The 19,167-nt window shown below is 37.7% G+C and overlaps 1 protein-coding gene across 5 annotated transcripts in view; it reads left to right on the top strand.

The window, feature by feature from the left end:
- Positions 1–19,167, top strand: part of LOC117981808 (adenylyl cyclase 78C-like) — an 83,205-nt gene that overhangs the window by 12,387 nt on the left and 51,651 nt on the right. The window contains exon 1 of one of the 5 annotated variants that reach the window (XM_069509754.1): positions 13,860–14,084. The exons of the other annotated variants lie outside the window; for them this stretch is intronic. The gene's annotated coding sequence lies outside the window, so the exon portion shown is untranslated. Of the gene's footprint in view, positions 1–13,859; positions 14,085–19,167 lie in introns of those variants that run through there. 5 annotated transcript variants of the gene reach the window in all.

Raw genomic sequence — 19,167 nt, forward strand, 5'->3', positions numbered from 1 at the left:
TTCAAACCCGGTCGTTGCAACTCGTTTGTCATATCTAATAGTCTGCGGCATTGTATTACATTTACGTTTGGACTTAGTAAAGTTCCAAAAAAGTTTGTCATTACAAGCTAAAAGAGACATTTCGACATTGTCGGTATATGCATTGTAACATTCATTTATCAATCTCTGAGCCCTAGATCTAAGAAGAGAAAATGTATCATAGTCTCTAGGATTATTGTACATTTTGTACTTTGCATGCACTTTCTGTTTTTCCTTTAGACATTTAATTAGTGGTTTACTGAACCAAGCCGGTTGTTTGTCTTTAAACTGTTTTTTATATGGTGTATTATTTTTTATAATTAAGAACAGTTTTTCATAAAAAATGCTAAGAAGATCGTTTATATTACCCGATGACAGAAGTGTATACCAATCGATATTGTTTAGTTCCTTTTTGATCGAAATGAAATCGCTTTTATTGTAGTTAAAAACTAGATTGGAGGAATTTTTTTTTAAGTAATTTACAATGCTAAGCTTCATATCTACTTTGAAAGTGGGGTGATGTATATCTTCTTTACACAAAGCGAGGGCTGGCGTAAGAATGACGTTCGGAATGTTAGTAAGAAAAAGATCTAGAGTTCTTTTGTTATAATTTTTTATATAATTATACTGACTCAACCCACCAAGAGACATAAGTTGGAGTAATAATCGCGATTTTAGGTCGTGAGAAATACAATTTGGAGTCACTGTCTTCGTCGTATCGCCATTCCAATCAATTGAAGGTGTATTAAAGTCACCAAGTATAATAACAGATCCATCATGTTCAGAAATAAAATCATTAGTCTTATCATAGAATCTATGCAAGCGATCAATTGATATATCGGGGGGTAGGTATACCAAGCACAGGGTAATACTTTTTCCTGAATTTAGAGATAACCATAAACATTCGGAGTCACTTTCTAAATGTGAACATCTAAGTGTCGAAATATTTTTCTTAACCGCTACAAGGATACCACCCCCGAATTGTTTGTGACTATTTAATGAGTCCCTATCACGCCTAAAAATGGTGTAACGATTGTCTAAAAATTCAGTATTGCTAATTGAGCTATCAAGGTTAGTTTCAGTCAAACAAATAACATCATAATCACAATTTAACACATTAAGATAAAATTCATTTAGTTTTGTTCGAAATCTATTAACATTCTGATAGAAAAATAACATACTGAGCATATAACCCTATTATAACAAAGAGATATATATGTATATAATTGAGGGAGATTAAAAAATCTATTGCAATTTACTCAAAACATCCACATTTTTAACATATATAGCAGCACTACTATCATTTTTACGTAGAAAAACTTTCCCATTCTTAACCCATACATATTTGTATTGTTTTTCTTTTTTAAACTTGCGCGCCGCAGCGTAAACACCCTTACATTCTGGTGTAAGATGCTCTGCTACATAAATCAGGCTCTTATCGCCATTTATTCCTAAATCAACAGAGTTTAGCATGTCAGCGGAGTGCAATTTATTGTATCTGTGCACCGCTGATATGACATAATCACGTTGTCTAGGAGACTGTAATGTTAAAACTATGTTTCTAGGACGGTTCGAGTTATTATTCATCTTTGGTACACGACTGCAGAATGATACTGAATCTTCAGAAAATTGCAACGATAACTTGTCAATTAATACATGTATGCATTCCGTTTAAGTAGTATTTCCCGTAAAATCGCAATGAATTAATAGTACCTGTAGTTAAAGAGTTTTAAGCTGTGATAACCTAGCAGTTAGGACGTCCGCCTTCTAATTGGAGGTCTTATTAATTCTTAAGAGACTTTCAGAGTTATGTGCGTTTTCAGTAATTAAATATCACTGGCTTTAACGGTGAAGAAAACATCGTGAGGAAACCTGCATGCCTGAGAGTTTTCCATAATGTTCTCAAAGGTGTGTGAAGTCTACCAATCCGCACATGGCCAGCGTTGTAGACTATGGCCAAAACCCTTCTCACTCTGAGAGACTCGTGCTCTGTAGTGAGCCGGCGATGTGTTGATCATGATGATGAGTAGTTAGAGAACACGTAGGTCACTATGGTTCACAAATGTGAATATAAGGCAGTGACATCTTGGGTTTTCTGATGCTGATGGTATATTTTTACTTTTTTATTTATTTATTCAGATACAACTTAGCCCTTGACTGCAATCTCACCTGATGGTAAGTGATGATGCAGTCTAAGATGATAGCGGGCTAACCTGGAAGGGGTATGGCAGTTTTTACTTAACCCATAGCCCTTTGGTTTCTACACGGCATTGTACCGGAACGCTAAATCGCTTGGCGGCACGGCTTTGCCGGTAGGGTGGTAACTAGCCACGGCTGAAGCCTCCCACCTGAGCAGACCAGAAATTTAGAAATTATAAAATTCCAAACCCCTACCAGGAATCGAACCCGGGACCTCCCACTAATAAGACCACAGCGCTCACCACTGCGCCAGGGAGGTCGCTTATTACTTAAATATACCTACGTCAAATGATGTCAAAATGACGTCATTTCGATGTTAATGAGACATGGTTCCAGCGCAATAGCAATTTGCGGGACTTATTATAGGATCAATGGAATACAAAAGCCACCGCAAAGTTAATAAAGGCGTCACATTTATCAGTGAATGTGAGCCTCGTACCGCTACAATAGGCGTTGGGATCCCGAGCACGTTTATTGCATGTTTGCTGTTACTGAATTACTGAATTCGAAACGAAAACTACTGTTCTCGGATAGAATTACCCTGTTTCTGGGTAAACTAACAAAATAGGGAATGTTTCGATATATATAAGTAGGTAAGTATGCATTTCAAAATTATCGATATATCGTAGGTACATATTATAAGTATCGTACACCGGATGATATTTTTATTAGATGATTTATTATAATGATGGTGAAACTTTTCTGATTGGTGGTGTTCGCCGTAGCAATGAGCCGTGATATTTTTCAGTCTTATTATTGCTAAGTAGGTAGTAAGTTTCTATTACCAATAGTAGGTATACCTATTATAAAAATGCGAAAGTTTGTCCGTCTATCTGTTACCTTTTTATTTATTATTTTATCCGTTGACATTAGGTACAGAGATTTCATCCCTGACAGGACATAGGTAGATTAGGTACTTTGTATCCCAGAAAATCAAAAAGTTTTCACGTGATTTTTAAAACCTTGCATCTATGCGGTGCATGTCGCCGAGACATGAGCATCATTACGATCACGGAACAGAAAAAACAGTACGATAATGGCATGTCGCTCTTGTGTTCTTGGAAGACATCTTCAGCCCTCAGGTCAATTACATTAGTGGAAGGTTCTAGAGTTTAATTGACAAGAGCAGAAAGTTTTCATGTGTGGATATTGGCAATGGTTTGGGTTACTAATAATAATTACATTAAGAAATTTATATAGTTACTTACAAAATTGTAAAACTTTAACGAAGAAAGCTCGGAAGCAAATTACAATTTAAATACCTAGTACTTACCTAGGTACCTAGTTCCTTAGTAAGTTGGAAACTTGAAATGAAGTACAAGCTTTGTTTTAGCAGTTTCCGCTTCACAACGCAAGTTCCTGATTTTGTTTCATGAAATAATAACACCTACACAACGTACAAAACGTTTTTTAAATTTTTATTTTAATAAGAAACTTGGGAAATTATGATTGCGGTAATGCGAAAGTGCGTTTGATTGTTTATCCTTCAATGACGCCGATATAGTTAAAGACCTGTAGAATCACATCTCTCTCTCTCACTCTCATTCACCATTAGAAACCTATTTAGAAGTAACATAATATAGGCATTATATAAGTAGAAGGCTAGCAAAAACTTAGCACTATTATTAGATACGCTACCTAAACACCAATAACTTTGCCAGATATTGCCATAAAATTTGCCATATACTTATAGTTTTAGTATTTTTCAAACCCGCAATGTATAGCAAGCAAAACTCGGGGTTAACGCCCCGCTTGTGACGCGGAATTGCCCCCGTGGCACTTATCTACACAGCTTTCGTTGACCTCTAGACTTCTAGAATCAGTCAGATGTTTTATTTGCAATACATTGCGAACTTTTAGAAAATACAGGACGTTTTTTGTGCTATCTTATCAGTAATCATCAGTAGATAGAGACTATCACCTTGCTAACTTCTACTACCCTATGAGCATATAAAACCTCAGCGAAGTCGGGCGGATCAGCTAGTAAATATAATTTGAAACGAAACTGTTTAAAATACCTTTTTTACGAGACATTTAACCGCGATTAATAGCCTCATCTGGTGACAGAAGGACTGGCTCATTTTTTGCGCAACGGATCAGCCTGGCTGTCTAGCGCGGAATGCAGTCAGTATTCTTGCACCATTCCCCGCGGGAATGATTTGTATAGGTATCAAATAAGGCTAGCTTTAAGTTTTATTGTAATATTTTAAAATTAAAAAAAATACCTTTTAGTTTCTAAAGCATACAATTAAATTCATTATGTAAACAGAAACTTGGAGATGCGTAAACTGAGTTAAAGTTTTCCGTGCTCCACCGGATGCTTCTACGAATACTAAGTGCCCATATTCCTGACTAATGGAATATACACTCCATTTACAGACATACAATGCAATTGTTAACATAGATTTTGATCTTACTTACTAAAAGTGTAAGTAGGTAATTAAACAAGCACTCAAAGTTAGTAAAATTTTGTAAAACCATTCTAGAAATTAATAAGTAATAGCTGTGTCGGTGGTTTTCCAAGTTTCTGTACAAATGTGTGGTTCTAATTAAAGTTACATGGGCTCAAAGATTTACATACTGATCTTTCAGCTCGTGTAACCGCGTCTGGCAAACCGCAAAAAGTTTATAATCACCATACGTTTCAGCAAACCGCAGACACAGATATACTCAATATGAAATTCGTTTTTAGATCATTTCTAGAAACATTAAGTTTGATCGGTTAATATTCAATTCATTTATTAAAATACTAGCTGATGCCCGCGACTTCATTTGCTTGGAATAAAGTTTTTTAAAAATCCAGTGGGAACTCTTTGATTTTCCGGGATAAAAAGTATTCTATGTCCTTCCCCGGGATATAAGCTAACTCTGTACCAAATTTCATCAAAATCGGTTGAACGGTTGGGCCGTGAAAAGCTAGCAGACACAGACAGACAGACAGACATACACACTTTCGCATTTATAATATTAGTATGGATTTAAAAATATTTGTGTTTTTACATATTTATGTGCACAATAAACTTAGTTACTTACTTTAAAAAAAAATGAGAACCAAACTACGATTGTATGCAAAGCGCTGAAGAGATCACTGCTATATTACACGCTTGTGACATGTATAGCTATAAAAAATTCTCCCCGTAGCTCACCATGCACAATGAAGGAAAAATAATATTAATTTATCGTAGTGACTTTTCCTTCAATGTGCACGTGGGCTGACGGTGACGATCAAGTCGGTAGACGCAAACTCCTATCGACAGTTCAATCACTTAGGTAGGTACTGTACAAACATTTTCCTCTAGTACACGGAAACAATATTTTTAAGTTGTTTACATACCATAAGCTATCCATAGGTGTACTTACGTACCTTTAGAGTATTATAAAGCATTAGCCATGTAGGTATATTATAGCTACATTATTAGCTTACGTGTTCAAATGGAGGCAATACACGGTGGAATTTCATTCATAACAATTTGATCCATTCACAGAGTGCCTCGTAATGTTACATATTAACGTTATGACCTAATCATTTTACTACAAGAAGAATTTCCCATAGAAATAACAGGCAAACAGTATGAGCAGTCTGGGGTTTTATTCATTGGATTTAGAGCAAACTAATAAGTACTTAAGTAATCATAAGCATAAGGTTAGGATAATATAATAGACTAGGATAAAACAATGCATTGTACGGGAAAATTGTTGAAATCTATATGGGAACTCGGAAGCTTTTTAAGATAAGTAGGTAAGTACTCGTAGTTGAAAATTTTACTAAGGACTAATCAAAATTTTCTCTCCGAACAAAAAACATTCTGATAACGATTATAACTTGTAATTTTTAATCATCATCGATGACAGAATCCGTAAATGCGTCTACGAAAATGCGCTTGAATATTGATACGAAACTGTCTCCTTTTGTGATTCATCTTAGTTACACTAAGCAGCACTTAAGCTTAGGTACTTAAGTAGACATATTATTAGGAGTTGAAAACAAACATATTTTCAATCAGTGTCTGGCTATGATCGTAAAGTAAGTTATCCAATTTTCTAAGTCAGAAGACCGGAATGAAATTTAACATAAATCCTTAACGAGCTCGTCGGGGTATGACAAACACGTGGAATATACTTCTAATCTTTTTAAACATGTACACCTTATCATTATCATCATGATCAACCCATCGCTGGTCAACAGGCCATAGTCTGCATGCTGGCCAAGTGCGGATTGGCAGACTTCACACACCTTTGAGAACATTCCATAATGTTCCATTTCAAATAATTCCAAACTCTGAACTCTCCGGCATGCAGGTTTCCTCATGGTGTTATTCTTTACCGTTTTTTAAACAACTTCCAAAAAGGAGGTGGTCTTTAATGTATGTACCGTACCTTCCCTACACCGATTTTTTCGAGGTTTCTGGACCTATTTGCAAATTTTTTTGTTCACATTATTGAGTCTTAATATTTATCTAGGACAAAAGTATAGCCCATGTCCGTCCCTAGGATGCAAGCCATCTCTGTACCAAACGTCAAAATCGGTTAAATGAATGGGGCGTAAAAAGCTAGCAGAGAGACAAACAGGCAGACACACTTTCGCATTTATAATATTAGTACTATGGATGAGATGAGATTATGCTAAAGTTCAGAAAGCGTAATTCGTAACAAACAAAGCCGGACAAATGCTTATAAATGTCCGAGGGCTATTACGTAAAAAGTTGAAATTTATTTACCAGATTATAAGATCTTTCTATTAATTTTGGGTATTATTTATTTGCAAAGTTGGGATCGGGAGTATCTGCCCCCTAGGCGTAACACAAACAAGTACAAGGTAAAATAAAGAACGTTGGCTAGTGTCCAGTCTCAAGCATAAACTTTAACAATATGGCTGTTTAACATGGAACTTTGCTCTCTAACTACTTACCTCGGAGCTCCGGGCATTTAGTTTTATGATCCTTCTTATTCGAAGTATAGTTACCTACATCATAATGAAAATATATTTCTTTGACGAAGATAATAATAAAATTCATCGATAGTAATACTTAATTGATTTGATACATTCATCTAAACTAATACTTAGCACTAGCTTATACTACCGACTTCGGCCGCGTAGACTACACAAATTTCAAACCCCCTTTAACCTCGAGGTTGTAGGTAGTATAAGTAAAGGAATAAATCCGAAAACCGTGAATTTGTGGTTACATCACAAAAATAAAATAAAAATGTTTTCTATTTTATGATACTACTATATCCACTAGTTTTTGGTTTATCATGCAAAATGTCGAACAAATACGACAGTAGTACGGAACCCTCGGTGCGCGAGTCTGACTCGCACTTGGCCGGTTTTTTAACGCATTAGTACCTATACTTGATAATATCTGTGACTTGAAACTATTGTACGACGTATTCCTAATTTAAACGGGAAAGGTAAGTAATTTTCAAATTCGAATTCCGAAGCGTCTACTCTGAGACATACTTACCAACTTAATGGAAAATAGTTTAAGTTTGGAGCAAAAGTTAATCAGCAACTTGCAGTGACAATAGAAGGAAAACTAATTGACTTTCTTATCTATTTAAACATTTGAAAATTTAAATTCTGTTATTTACCTACTTGAGAACTTCCTAGGTAAGTATTTCAATAGTTGACTCCTTCCAGCTTCGCACGTTGAGCTTCAGAGTTCCATAACAAAGAAATGGGGATAGTATACCTACTTAGATTATTCAACAAGGGACTAAAACAAAAGAGTCGAGTATGCTTAAATGGGTTTTGGTCTCAAGTTAAACACTATACTTTTCATTTCGATTGCAAGAAAATAAAACAGTGATACGCGACCGCGACCTGTGGGTGAGCTTACTATCATAAGTCAACTTTGCCATATTATGTCACGATCGCAATCACCTTTGATTCGTTGACGCTCGCTCACTATTAGCTACAATGCATTGTTGCAACAAGAATCGCACAAATTCTCCCATTCACAACAATTGAGATTGTAATAATGATTGATGAAGGTTTTATGATATCGCCCTGTAGGTCATTGCGTATGCTCTAGTCATACAACGATACCTATTGCGCAAGTATAAGGTCAGTTGCCTTTTAACAAGACGCCAAACAGTACATACCTTGCTCAATGACGTGATTGCTCAGCACCATCAATTAGACGTTTTTAAAATAATAGTCTTGGTTATTTGGTGAACTATACCCGTAGTCCGCGACAGGTTGGCAATCGGGGTATGAGGGCACGTCACCCGCGCTCGCTCGCACCGGGTTAGCGCGGGGGCTGGGTGCGGGGCGTTCCCTCATCGAATGCCATCTCGACCTGTCGCGTACTATACGTATCTTTTGGCTCGGTATGCCACTTGGCGTCGCTGTAAGTGAAAAATTAATTTTAATTAAAAAAAAATATTAGACAACTGTTTGTGTCTGTTTAAGATATCGGGAGAATCCAGTAGAATCTAGCCCATAGATTCAAAGATTCAAAGATTCTTTATTTGCGGAAACATTTTACAATGATATGTTATTTTGTCCAGTAGAAATGTAGATAACTCTTATTCACTTATCTGTGATCTTGCCTCTACTTACTATTACTTGCCACGCTGCGCCTTAACGTGTCATTTACATTCCGCGGCCGCACTCGGTCTGCGCAGAGCCTAAATTTTTTATCAATAGAAACTTGAGTGATAGAGGATGTATCAGGATGGTGACCTTTGGCTAACTGGAACGAATCTAAAAACAGACTTGCGACTTCCATTGTAAAACAGGAGTCTGTAATTATAAAAGGAGGTACTTGACCCAATTTCATGGTAATTGAGAGTCGCAATTTAATGCTACTCATTTAGCTTTTAAGTACTCGTTAACATTTAGGCCGACCGCAGACATTCGGAAATATGATCCGTTAGTTGAATCTGTAGGTCGATTTCATAAAACCTGCATCAATCATTATTACAATCTCAATTGTTGTGATTGGCTGAGTTTGTGCGATTCTTGTTGCAACAATGCATTGTAGCCAATAGTGAGCGAGCGTCAACCAATCAGAGGTGATTGCGATCGTGACATTGTAGCTGTCAGTCTACCGCAATCGAGCAGCAGAAGTGTAGGGTCGTACCGTCGTAGAATGCCAGCTATAATGTGACGATTGCAATCGCCTCTGATTGTACCTGGTACCTACCATAAATTCAGTTAGTCACAATAATTGAGATTTTGGCTATGATTGATGCAGTTTCTACGTAATCTACAATCTACATGCTACCAGCTGGTTTCATAACTTATGTTACAGCTATACCTTAGGCGTATCTATAAAAATACTGTTTGGTTTGTAAGAATATCTCTTTCTTTCTTTTTAAAGAATATTAGTCATTGTATATAATATCTGTCCCGGCTGTACTCACGTGTTTAGTCGACGTTAGCCCGACTAGTTTCGAACCCATCCGGGGTCCTTTTTCAAGTGAGTCAGTTCGCCACAACCGCGGCGCGTTTGCGAACTGACTCCCTTGAAAATGGACCCCGGATGGGTTCGAAACTAGTACTACAGCTTCGCAACCCGTTGAGCTATGTCGGTCACTCTAGCTCTCCTACGGATCTTCTCATTCCTGATTTGATCACGTAGAGAAACTCCAAGCATAGCTCTCTCCATCGCCCGCTAAATGACTCTGAGCTTTCTTATGAGGCACATAGTTAGCGACTATGTCTCGGATCCAAATGTCATCACTGGCAACACACTCTGTTCGTGGACTTTGCTCTTCAAGCACTGAGGAATTTTGGACAAGAAGACATCTTGAAGCTTCCTGAACGTTACCCAGCCGAGTTGGATTCGGCGGCTGACCTGTTTCTCGGTACTGTAATAAAATATACTTAATAATTTAATTTGATTCAAACAAAACGCTTCCACTAGTGGTTTGTACCACACGAAATTCTTCCCTTCCTATTTAAGTCTACTTTTCCTTTTTCAGCGTAATTATTTAAAAAAATGTAGATTTTTTACGGAAACTCACACAAAATTTAACTCCATCGGAATTAATTACGGACTTTGGATCTACTTATTAATTTTTATTAGAGTCAAGTGCCCCCCCCCCCCCCCCCCCCCCTCTATCAGCCAAATGGTAGTATATAGGAACGTGAAAAAATTCAGAGCAGTAGTATATATAAGCAATTTTAAAGGAAAACAATCATGGCTAAGTAGGGGGAGTTATATCTGTTTTTCGAGGATTGTGACTACGGAACCCTACACGCCGGTTTTTGTTGTATTTTGTTTGACGGTAATGCTTGCGAATACCGTGAGTACTCGACTTCCATACCCCTTCTGTCATCTGAGATCGCAGTCTAGAGTTAACTTGTAATGGATGGTTATAGTCACCTTGTGACGAAAGCACGGATTGCGGACATGATCTTCAGATATGAAGAATAGTTACCAAAATGATGGCTTTCTTTCTATTGCTTGTAGTAGTTATCTACATATAGGCAATGATCCTTCGCAATTTTAATCAAAGAACTCATTTCGGCAAAAATAAAGAGAGATGGATTAGCATGAATCTCAATTTTTACGCATAAATTATTCCATGGTGTTATTTTGAAAGTCAGTGAATCGGCATTTTACGTACCAGTATTTTACAATAAATTTGACAGTCACTCTCCATAAAGCCAAAGCCAACCGTTTGCCAGGCAGTCGACAGTCGGGCGCACATCCATTCAGAATGCAAGGCTAAATGTAAAAGCTATAATAACTCCGGTATTCAGCGATATCGGCAATAAATCACTTTACAATAAATTTAATACGTACCTACCTATTTATATTTTTTAGCTACGCTCAACGTACGTTGCAAATTGCGATGCCCCTTTCAATTTTACGACTCGCTCGCTCGTACCTTGGTACTATGTCGGACAACTTTACGAAAGTGTTCCGGTCTTGGTCTCTAGACCAAACGGAGAAGACCCCGCTGCTGTGCTGCTAAGTTTATAGAGAGAGAGCCAGCGCGTGCCATACCTCCGTTATTTTATAAAAGCTGAATGTTTCTCTGCGTATTGTCCCGAACAGAACACAGGAAGGAACGATCAGAGACTATGAAGTTTGGATCATGGTGGCTTTTATCTGTTATCTCCCAAAGCCACCATGATGCAAACCTCATAGTCGCTGATAGTTCCTCCCTGTATTCTGTTCGGGACAATACGCAGAGAAACTTTCTGCTTTTATAAAATAACGAAGGTCTGCGCTGGCTCTTAATCCATTAGAGAAAAACATCAGAATCGACATCAATGTCGGCCAAAGCTGGCAAACTACGGCGGTAAGTGCAACAAAGGTACAATTAAAAGGGGTCGTTTGACAAAAAAATCTTGATTTTGCTTTTCACCGTCCCAGCAGAGTAAAATCACCACCTGTTAAAATTGAGGAGTCATGTTAGTAAATAGGTCATAGTATAGTGAAGCGTTATTTTCACAAAGCAATAAAAGTTTGAAAAACTTTATATAGAACAACGCTTTTTTGATCGGCTTTATTTTAACGAACCGTTTTGCGTCAGTCTATCACACGAGCCACGTACATGTGCGGTGCACACGAGGTATCGATAGTGACGATAAGTACTATCTGTGCCCACGTCTGTGATGACTGATAAAGTGTATATTGTAGAGCTTTGAGCAAACAACTTTGATGTGACGTCCGTAGCAGAAAGGTATGACTTTAGAGTTGTATCAATAGTTGCAATCAGAGACTCATCAATCTTCATGATCAACCCATCGCCTCTTGTGCTCTGTAGTGAGCCAGCGATGGGTTGATCATGATAATCTTTAGTTCGCACCCATAAAATGAATGATTTTGGAAGCGGCTAATGTGCGTACTCGTAATTTTTAACCAAACAAACCTAACGTAGGATCCATTAATAACTGGTGTGAACTGATGGTGATAAATAACATTAAGTGCACTGACGTCAGATGACTCGGTCACACTCGGTGCTTTGGAGATTTCTGAAATATGTAATTTTTAGGGTTCCGTACCGTTCCGTCCTCAAAAGGAAAAAATAACCCTTATAGGATCACTTCGTTGTCTTTCTGTATTTCTGTCCGTCTGCCCGTCTGCCCGTCTGTCTGTCAAGAAAACCTATACCTAGGGTACTTCCCATTGACCTAGAATCATGAAATTTGGCGGGTAGGTAGGCCTTTTTCTAGCAATAAATCTGAAAACTGTGTATTTTAATTTTTTTTGTGTGATTACATCACACAAAAAAAATTAAAATGTGTTAATGAACATATTATTAGTATTTTCAATTTTCAAAGTATATTCCTAGAAGTATACCTGTATATTCTAAAACAGATTTGTATTTATTTTTATGCGTAATAGTTTTTGATTTATCGTGCAAAATGTCGAAAAAAATACCGGAGCACGGAACGCTCGGTGCGCGAGTCTGACTCGCACTTGCCCGATTTTTTATTGAATGTGATGAAATACGATATACGCGATACGATGAGTTCTTACTTTTTCGCGGTAGCAAGTGATTTTGAACCATTCAATTGACGATTCAAAGACATATTTTGTAAAACTTTATTAGAATAGAAAGTCATTTCATTCCTTTTGAAAATCCTCTTGATAAACTGATTTTCTTATACAGCTATTAAGTGCCGTATAAAAACCTACTCCAACCGGATCCGACCAACACCAATCAGCTTTGAAAGCTTGAATAAAATTCGTTCAGCAATTCTTGTGGTTAGTTTTCAATCAGCGAGTTTAATTTACAATATTATAAGGACAGCCATAAATGCAAAGTATGTACTTATGTATCACGCAATTCCTAAAATATTTACTTAATTGGCCATTTTATGTCCATTCAAATAGGCGAAAAGATGAAAGGGTTCCTAATAAAGGTTTTTAGGGTTCCGTACCTCAAAAGGAAAAACAGAACCCTTATAGGATCACTTCGTTGTCCGTCTGTCGGTCTCTCAAGAAACCTACAGGGTACTTCCCGTTGACCTAGAATCATGAAATTTGGCAGGCAGGTAGATCTTATAGCAGAAATTAGGTGAAAAATCAGAAAACCGTGAATTTGTGGTTACATCACACAAAAAAAAAATTGTGGTCATGTACTAAAAATTAGTATTTTCCATTCCGAAGTAAGATAACTATATCAAGTGGGGTATTATATGAAAGGGCTTCATTTGGGCATTCTAAAACAGATTTTTATTTATTTTTATGCATCATAGTTTTTTAATTATCGTGTAAAATGTCGGAAAAATACGACTGTAGTACGGAACCCTCGTTGCGCGAGCCTGACACGCACTTGGCCGGTTTTTTTTTAATCCAGAGCTTATGAAAAGGCACGTATTGATTTCTAATCGTACCTACCTGTATAATATGTAACTTGTAGGTAACTATTAATTTGCTAGAGGAAAAAGCTCCAAAGATTCTTTCAAAAGTTCTGACCTTATCAGTGTTTACAGTTTAGTATGATAAGCGTAGCACACATACTCCTTTAAAATGAATAAAAGCATAAATTAACGTTCATTACGTTAAACACAAGAAAATTTCATTGAGGTTTTCCTTCATTATACGCAATGTATCGTATCTTATTCGTTAAAATACTGGATAAGTACTCCAAACAGCTAATGAAAGAGTGCCGTGTACAGGAATCGTTTTTCAGTATTTAATTGAACTTTGGTTCGAACGGACGTGAGTGAGCTTATGAGCCTAAAGTGAAATATTACTTATAGAAAAGTTTTCAAATAGTGTAATGTTTATCATAATATGTAATTAGTGAAACTTAAGGTGCGGAAAAATATAGTGCGAATTAAAAAAACTTTTAGATAAATAACTGGTTAATTAGTTAGAATTATTATTATGTATACATAAGTAGATAATGAACAATTTATATAGACTTTCCGGGTTATAAGCGGACTTTTTAAGGTAAGTTTGATATACCATACATAATTGCCATGCTGTTTATGCAAGTCGTTGTGTTTACGCTATAATAATTATATTTTAATGAAAGTTCATCATCATCATCATCATCAACCGATAGATGTCCACTGCTGGACATAGGTCTCTTGCAGGGACTTCCACACGCCACGGTCTTACGCCGCCTGAATCAAGCGGCTCCCTGCGACTCGTCTGATGTCGTCTGTCCACCTAGTGGTGGTCTTCCAACGCTGCGCTTTTCGGTGCGAGGTCGCCATTCCAGGACCTTAGGACCCCAACGTCTATCGGTTTTTCAAACTATATGCACTGCCCATTGCCACTTCGTAATGAAAGTTACAAAATATCAACTTAACTCTTTAAAAATAATCATCAGATAACCTCTAGATAATTTTCGTACATTTTAGTGTTTAAACTACCGTGAGTGATATTGTCTACGAAACATGTGAGTAAAGCCGTTGTATGATATACGTACAATTTTCGTACACTTACAAAAATAGGCTACTTGACAATTTTTTTAAGTTGGTCTTAAATGGTTAATATTTGTCCTATTATATCAAAAAAATTAACACTATATTTTTTTGCGCCCTAAAAACCGTAAAACTTTAATTTAAAAAAATATTTTTCTTTCTTTTTTTTCTAACCACAGGGTTATACTGTTGTTTACAAATGCATGACGTCAGAGCACAGATAATCTATCGGCCAAACATGGCCGACAGTGTTTTCACCTGTCTAAGAAAAATATTTTTTTAAATTAAAGTTTTACGGTTTTTAGGGCGCAAAAAAATATAGTGTTAATTTTTTTGATATAATAGGACAAATATTAACCATTTAAGACCAACTTAAAAAAATTGTCAAGTAGCCTATTGCAATCTTCAAGAGCCTCAATAGCTCAATCGGTATAGGAGTGGACTGAAAACCGAAAGGTCGACGGTTCAAACCCCGCCCGTTGCACTATTGTCGTACCTACTCCTAGCACAAGCCTGACGCTTAATTGGAGAGGAAAGGGGAATATTAGTCATTTAACATGGCTAATATTTAAAAAAAAAAAAAACTTCGTCTGTCTTCGTCTTGCAATTGCATTCTGTGTACCTATTTGCTTATAATCCCGAAACTTCTTTGGATTTTAATGCAGTTTTCACCATTATTTGACGAGTATAGTAGAGATAGGTACAGGTATTTACCTATACTTATAACATAAGCAGTGATAGCTCCACGGTTCGATTCCGAGCACGCACCTCTAAAATTTTGGAGTTATGTGCGTTGTAGCAAAGATAGATTGCTCCGACATCAATTGTTTCAAGTATATTACTATACACTTTCAATGACTTATACGGATTCTTTTACCTCCTTGGTTCTATAAAATTACATCAAAATAGCTCATTGAGCGATATATTTTGTTACTACTATAAATTATCCTTATTCAATTACCACATATGTACCTATTAATACCAAATAAGGATTTACCTACGAGTATAAGTCTTTGACGATCTCACTGGCGCAGTGGTAAGCGCACTTGTCTTATTAGTGGGAGGTCCTTGGTTCGATCCCTGACAGGGGTTTGGAATTTTATAATTTCCAAATTTCTGGTCTGGGCTGGTGGGAGGCTTCGGCCGTGGCTAGTTACCACCCTACCGGCAAAGCCGTGCCGCCAAGCGATTTAGAGTTCCGGTACGATGCCAAGTAGAAACCGAAGTGGCATGGGTTTATTATAAACCTTCCATAGGTTAGCCCGTTTCCATCCTAGACTGCATCGTCACTTACCACCAGGTGAGATTGCAGTCAAGGGCTAACTTGTATCTGAATAAAAAAATAGTACCTACTTACTACGGCTACTTCAGACAGAGAATTGTCGGATTCGGATCGGATGCAGGGCGTAAAGAGCCTGAGTAAGAATACCTATGTGAAAATTCCGTGGGAACTCTTTGACTTTCCGGACAAATAGTAATCTTAGATGTCCTTACAAGCTATCTCTGTACCAAAATCGGTTGAACGATGTGGCCGTGAAAAGCTAGCAGACATACAGACAGACAGAAAGACACACTTTTGCATTTATAATATTAGTATGGACTAGGATGGATAGAGATTTACCCAGCATTAGCAAACCACTAAGTAAAAATTCTTTCAGGGTAATTTTCAAGTCACTCACTGAATAAAATGGGCCAGAATATTATGCGTAGCGTGCTCAAATATCAATTATCTTGAGATGATGATATTTGATATTACTTAGGTACCTACTATAGAAATAAGAATACAAAACAAAAATAGATCGTAGATCGGGGTATGAGGCAGGGGGTTACCCGCATCACCCGCGCTCGTCTGCACCGGGTTAGCACGGGTGCTGTGTGGGTGTGCGGGGCGTTCCCTCCTCGATCGCCATCTCGACCGGTCGTGTACTACCTTACTCCAATGTCTCAGTGACTTAGCGAATTAGCGATGCTGAGTGGTAGGCACTCAGCCTACGCTATCAAGTCAAGAGACGTGATTCCTTCAGATCTTGAGGGTGTCTTGTCTCTTGAGCGATCTCCTGTCAGTTGTCACCTTGGAGTGCGCTTATCGAAGCTTTCTCTACTTTGTCATCACAGCGATTTTTATTGTGATCAAAGAAGGCATTTTATTTTAAATGAAGTATATAGTAGGTGCATGAAACGAAAGGTTCTATTGTACAGTACGCAACAAGTCGAGATGGCGATCGGGGTATGAGGCAGGGGGACGCCCCGTACACCACATCCTGCACCGGGTTAAGCGTGAGGGCTGTGCGGTTGTGCGGGGCGTCCACACCCCGATTGCCATTTCGATCTGTCGCGTACTATACTTCAACAACAACAATAGCTCAGTCAATGAAGTGTGATTCATTGCCGTTTTCATGCATTCGTTTCGTCATGCGTGCAAACTTAGCCCACATCCCAATGGGTCCCCTCTTGGAATGAGATGGGTTAAAGCCATGCTCCGCCACGCTACTAAGGCTGAGATCTATAGAGCGTACTTTGACTTTGCTTATACTTAAGACATTGTTGAAACGAGACAGCGTTATATCGCGTGCATAAAACCGTCTCGTTTTAACAGAAACTTAAGTCTGAGCTAAGTACGGTCCACCCTTAAGCATTCCACACTTAGGCTGAGCTGTATTGATCTATAGATCCCAGCCTAAGTGTGGAAGGGCAGACTTCACATACTTTTGAGAATATTATGGAGAACTCTCAGGCAGATTTCTCGCAATGTTTTTCCTTCACCGTTAAAGCAATTGATATTATATTAGGTATACTTCTGATTTTTCAGAAATGCAGGCACTTGTAACGTTTCAGAAAAAGTTATAAGTGCGTGCCTGACATCAAACTCCGAATATCAGGTTGAAGTCTAAAACCATTAGCAACGTTCACTACAGAACTTATGAAACTTGTAACAAAACATCGAGGTTTGATGGAAGGCTATGAAAAGACTAGGTATCTTTGATTTCACGATTTCACGTCACTTCTAGCTCCAGCATAGTTTGACAGATGTCAATTCGGGATCAAACCGAGAGTTCCCTCACTGTAGTTCGCTCTGCCATTAAGCTATCATCACTTTTTTGGCTAATCACTACCCCTATTATAATTATGGGAAAGTGTGTTTGTTTGTTGGTTTGTTGGTTTTTCAAATTCAAATTCAAATTTCTTTATTGCGAATAAACAGTGCGGGTAAACAGTGCAGATATTACAAAACAAAAAGGTACAGCCAAATTCTGCCTATTAGCATGCAATATGTTATGACTTATGATATACCTAACAACGTGTACATAGTTTTGATAAAATTCGTCACATTAAATACTTAGCCACAAAAAATACAAATTTAAATGATAATGTTACAAATGTCAAAAAGTTGGTTTGTCCTTTTATCACGTCGCGAAAGCAACGGATCGACGTGTTTTTTTTGCATGGATATAGAATTTTTTTTTTTTTTTTTTCGCTGGGAAATGCTTTTACGTATCCTCCCCGGAAGAAACGCAGCTGAACCACGTTTCTTCCGGGGAGGTATGTGGGACTCACTGTAACCCAGAATACCCACTAAAACCCAGCGGACCCGTCAGCGCCATGATGAGGCGGCACAGGAACGCAGTTTGCATACCTACTACTATGCCGTCTCAGCGGTACAGATACCTCACAGGGCTTCCCTACAGGATGCCCCTGCCTTCCTCCTCGGGTTTACGGCCCGAGGTAGTGAGCATATCGGCGCCTCCTTTGCCCTTGGCGTTTACTTGGCGTATGGGATGAGCGTTGGGATCCAGCTCTCTTTCTCGTTCAGCCGCCTCCTTTAATGCGAGCACTTGCTCGCAGAAAGACACTATATGGATATAGAAACCTAACCTAACCTACCTTTAAGACCTTGAAAGGGACACAGGCTACTTTTTATCCCAAAAAATCAAAGAGTTCGTACGGGATTTTCAAGAACTTAAATCCACGCGTATGAAGTCGCGGGCATCAGCTAGTAATAATTTTAAACAATCGAAACACCCTATCAACGCGTTAATCACATGCTATCATGATTCATGATTCACGCCCTATACAATTATAGGCGAAATGATCGTCTCAAATGTCCGTAATGTAGACAGATTGACGCAAAGACAAACGACGTAATTAATTAGATTCGTGCCTTGTTTGTGTACTGATGAGACAATTAATGAGCTAAATATTACTGCTATGTTGTTATAGCTCAATTAATTTTTTCTGTTCAATTTAATCAATGTAAGAAACAAATAATTATTAAAAAAAATACGATTGCCCTGCCAAAATATGAACTAAAAAGTAAAAAAAAACACATTTGAAAATAGTGCAATATTATATTTTTTCACTCGGGATGATGTGAGGTTTCATGTTGAGGTTGAGGCATTTAGAAGTTATGATGGAATATAAAAACTCACATACGCACGTTCTATTTATAGCCAGTAGCTAAACCTCATCAAAATCTAAGGGTCAAGACAGAGTACAGACGTTGTGCGTTTACACCGCAAGTCAACCACAAATTGCAATTTTGCAGTCAGCTTGCAGTTCAAATTACTAGTTTAATAAGTAATTAGTAGTTTAGCAATCATTACGGA

The sequence above is a fragment of the Maniola hyperantus genome, chromosome 4, assembly GCF_902806685.2.
Source record: "Maniola hyperantus chromosome 4, iAphHyp1.2, whole genome shotgun sequence".
In the NCBI taxonomy this organism is placed as follows: domain Eukaryota; kingdom Metazoa; phylum Arthropoda; class Insecta; order Lepidoptera; family Nymphalidae; genus Maniola; species Maniola hyperantus.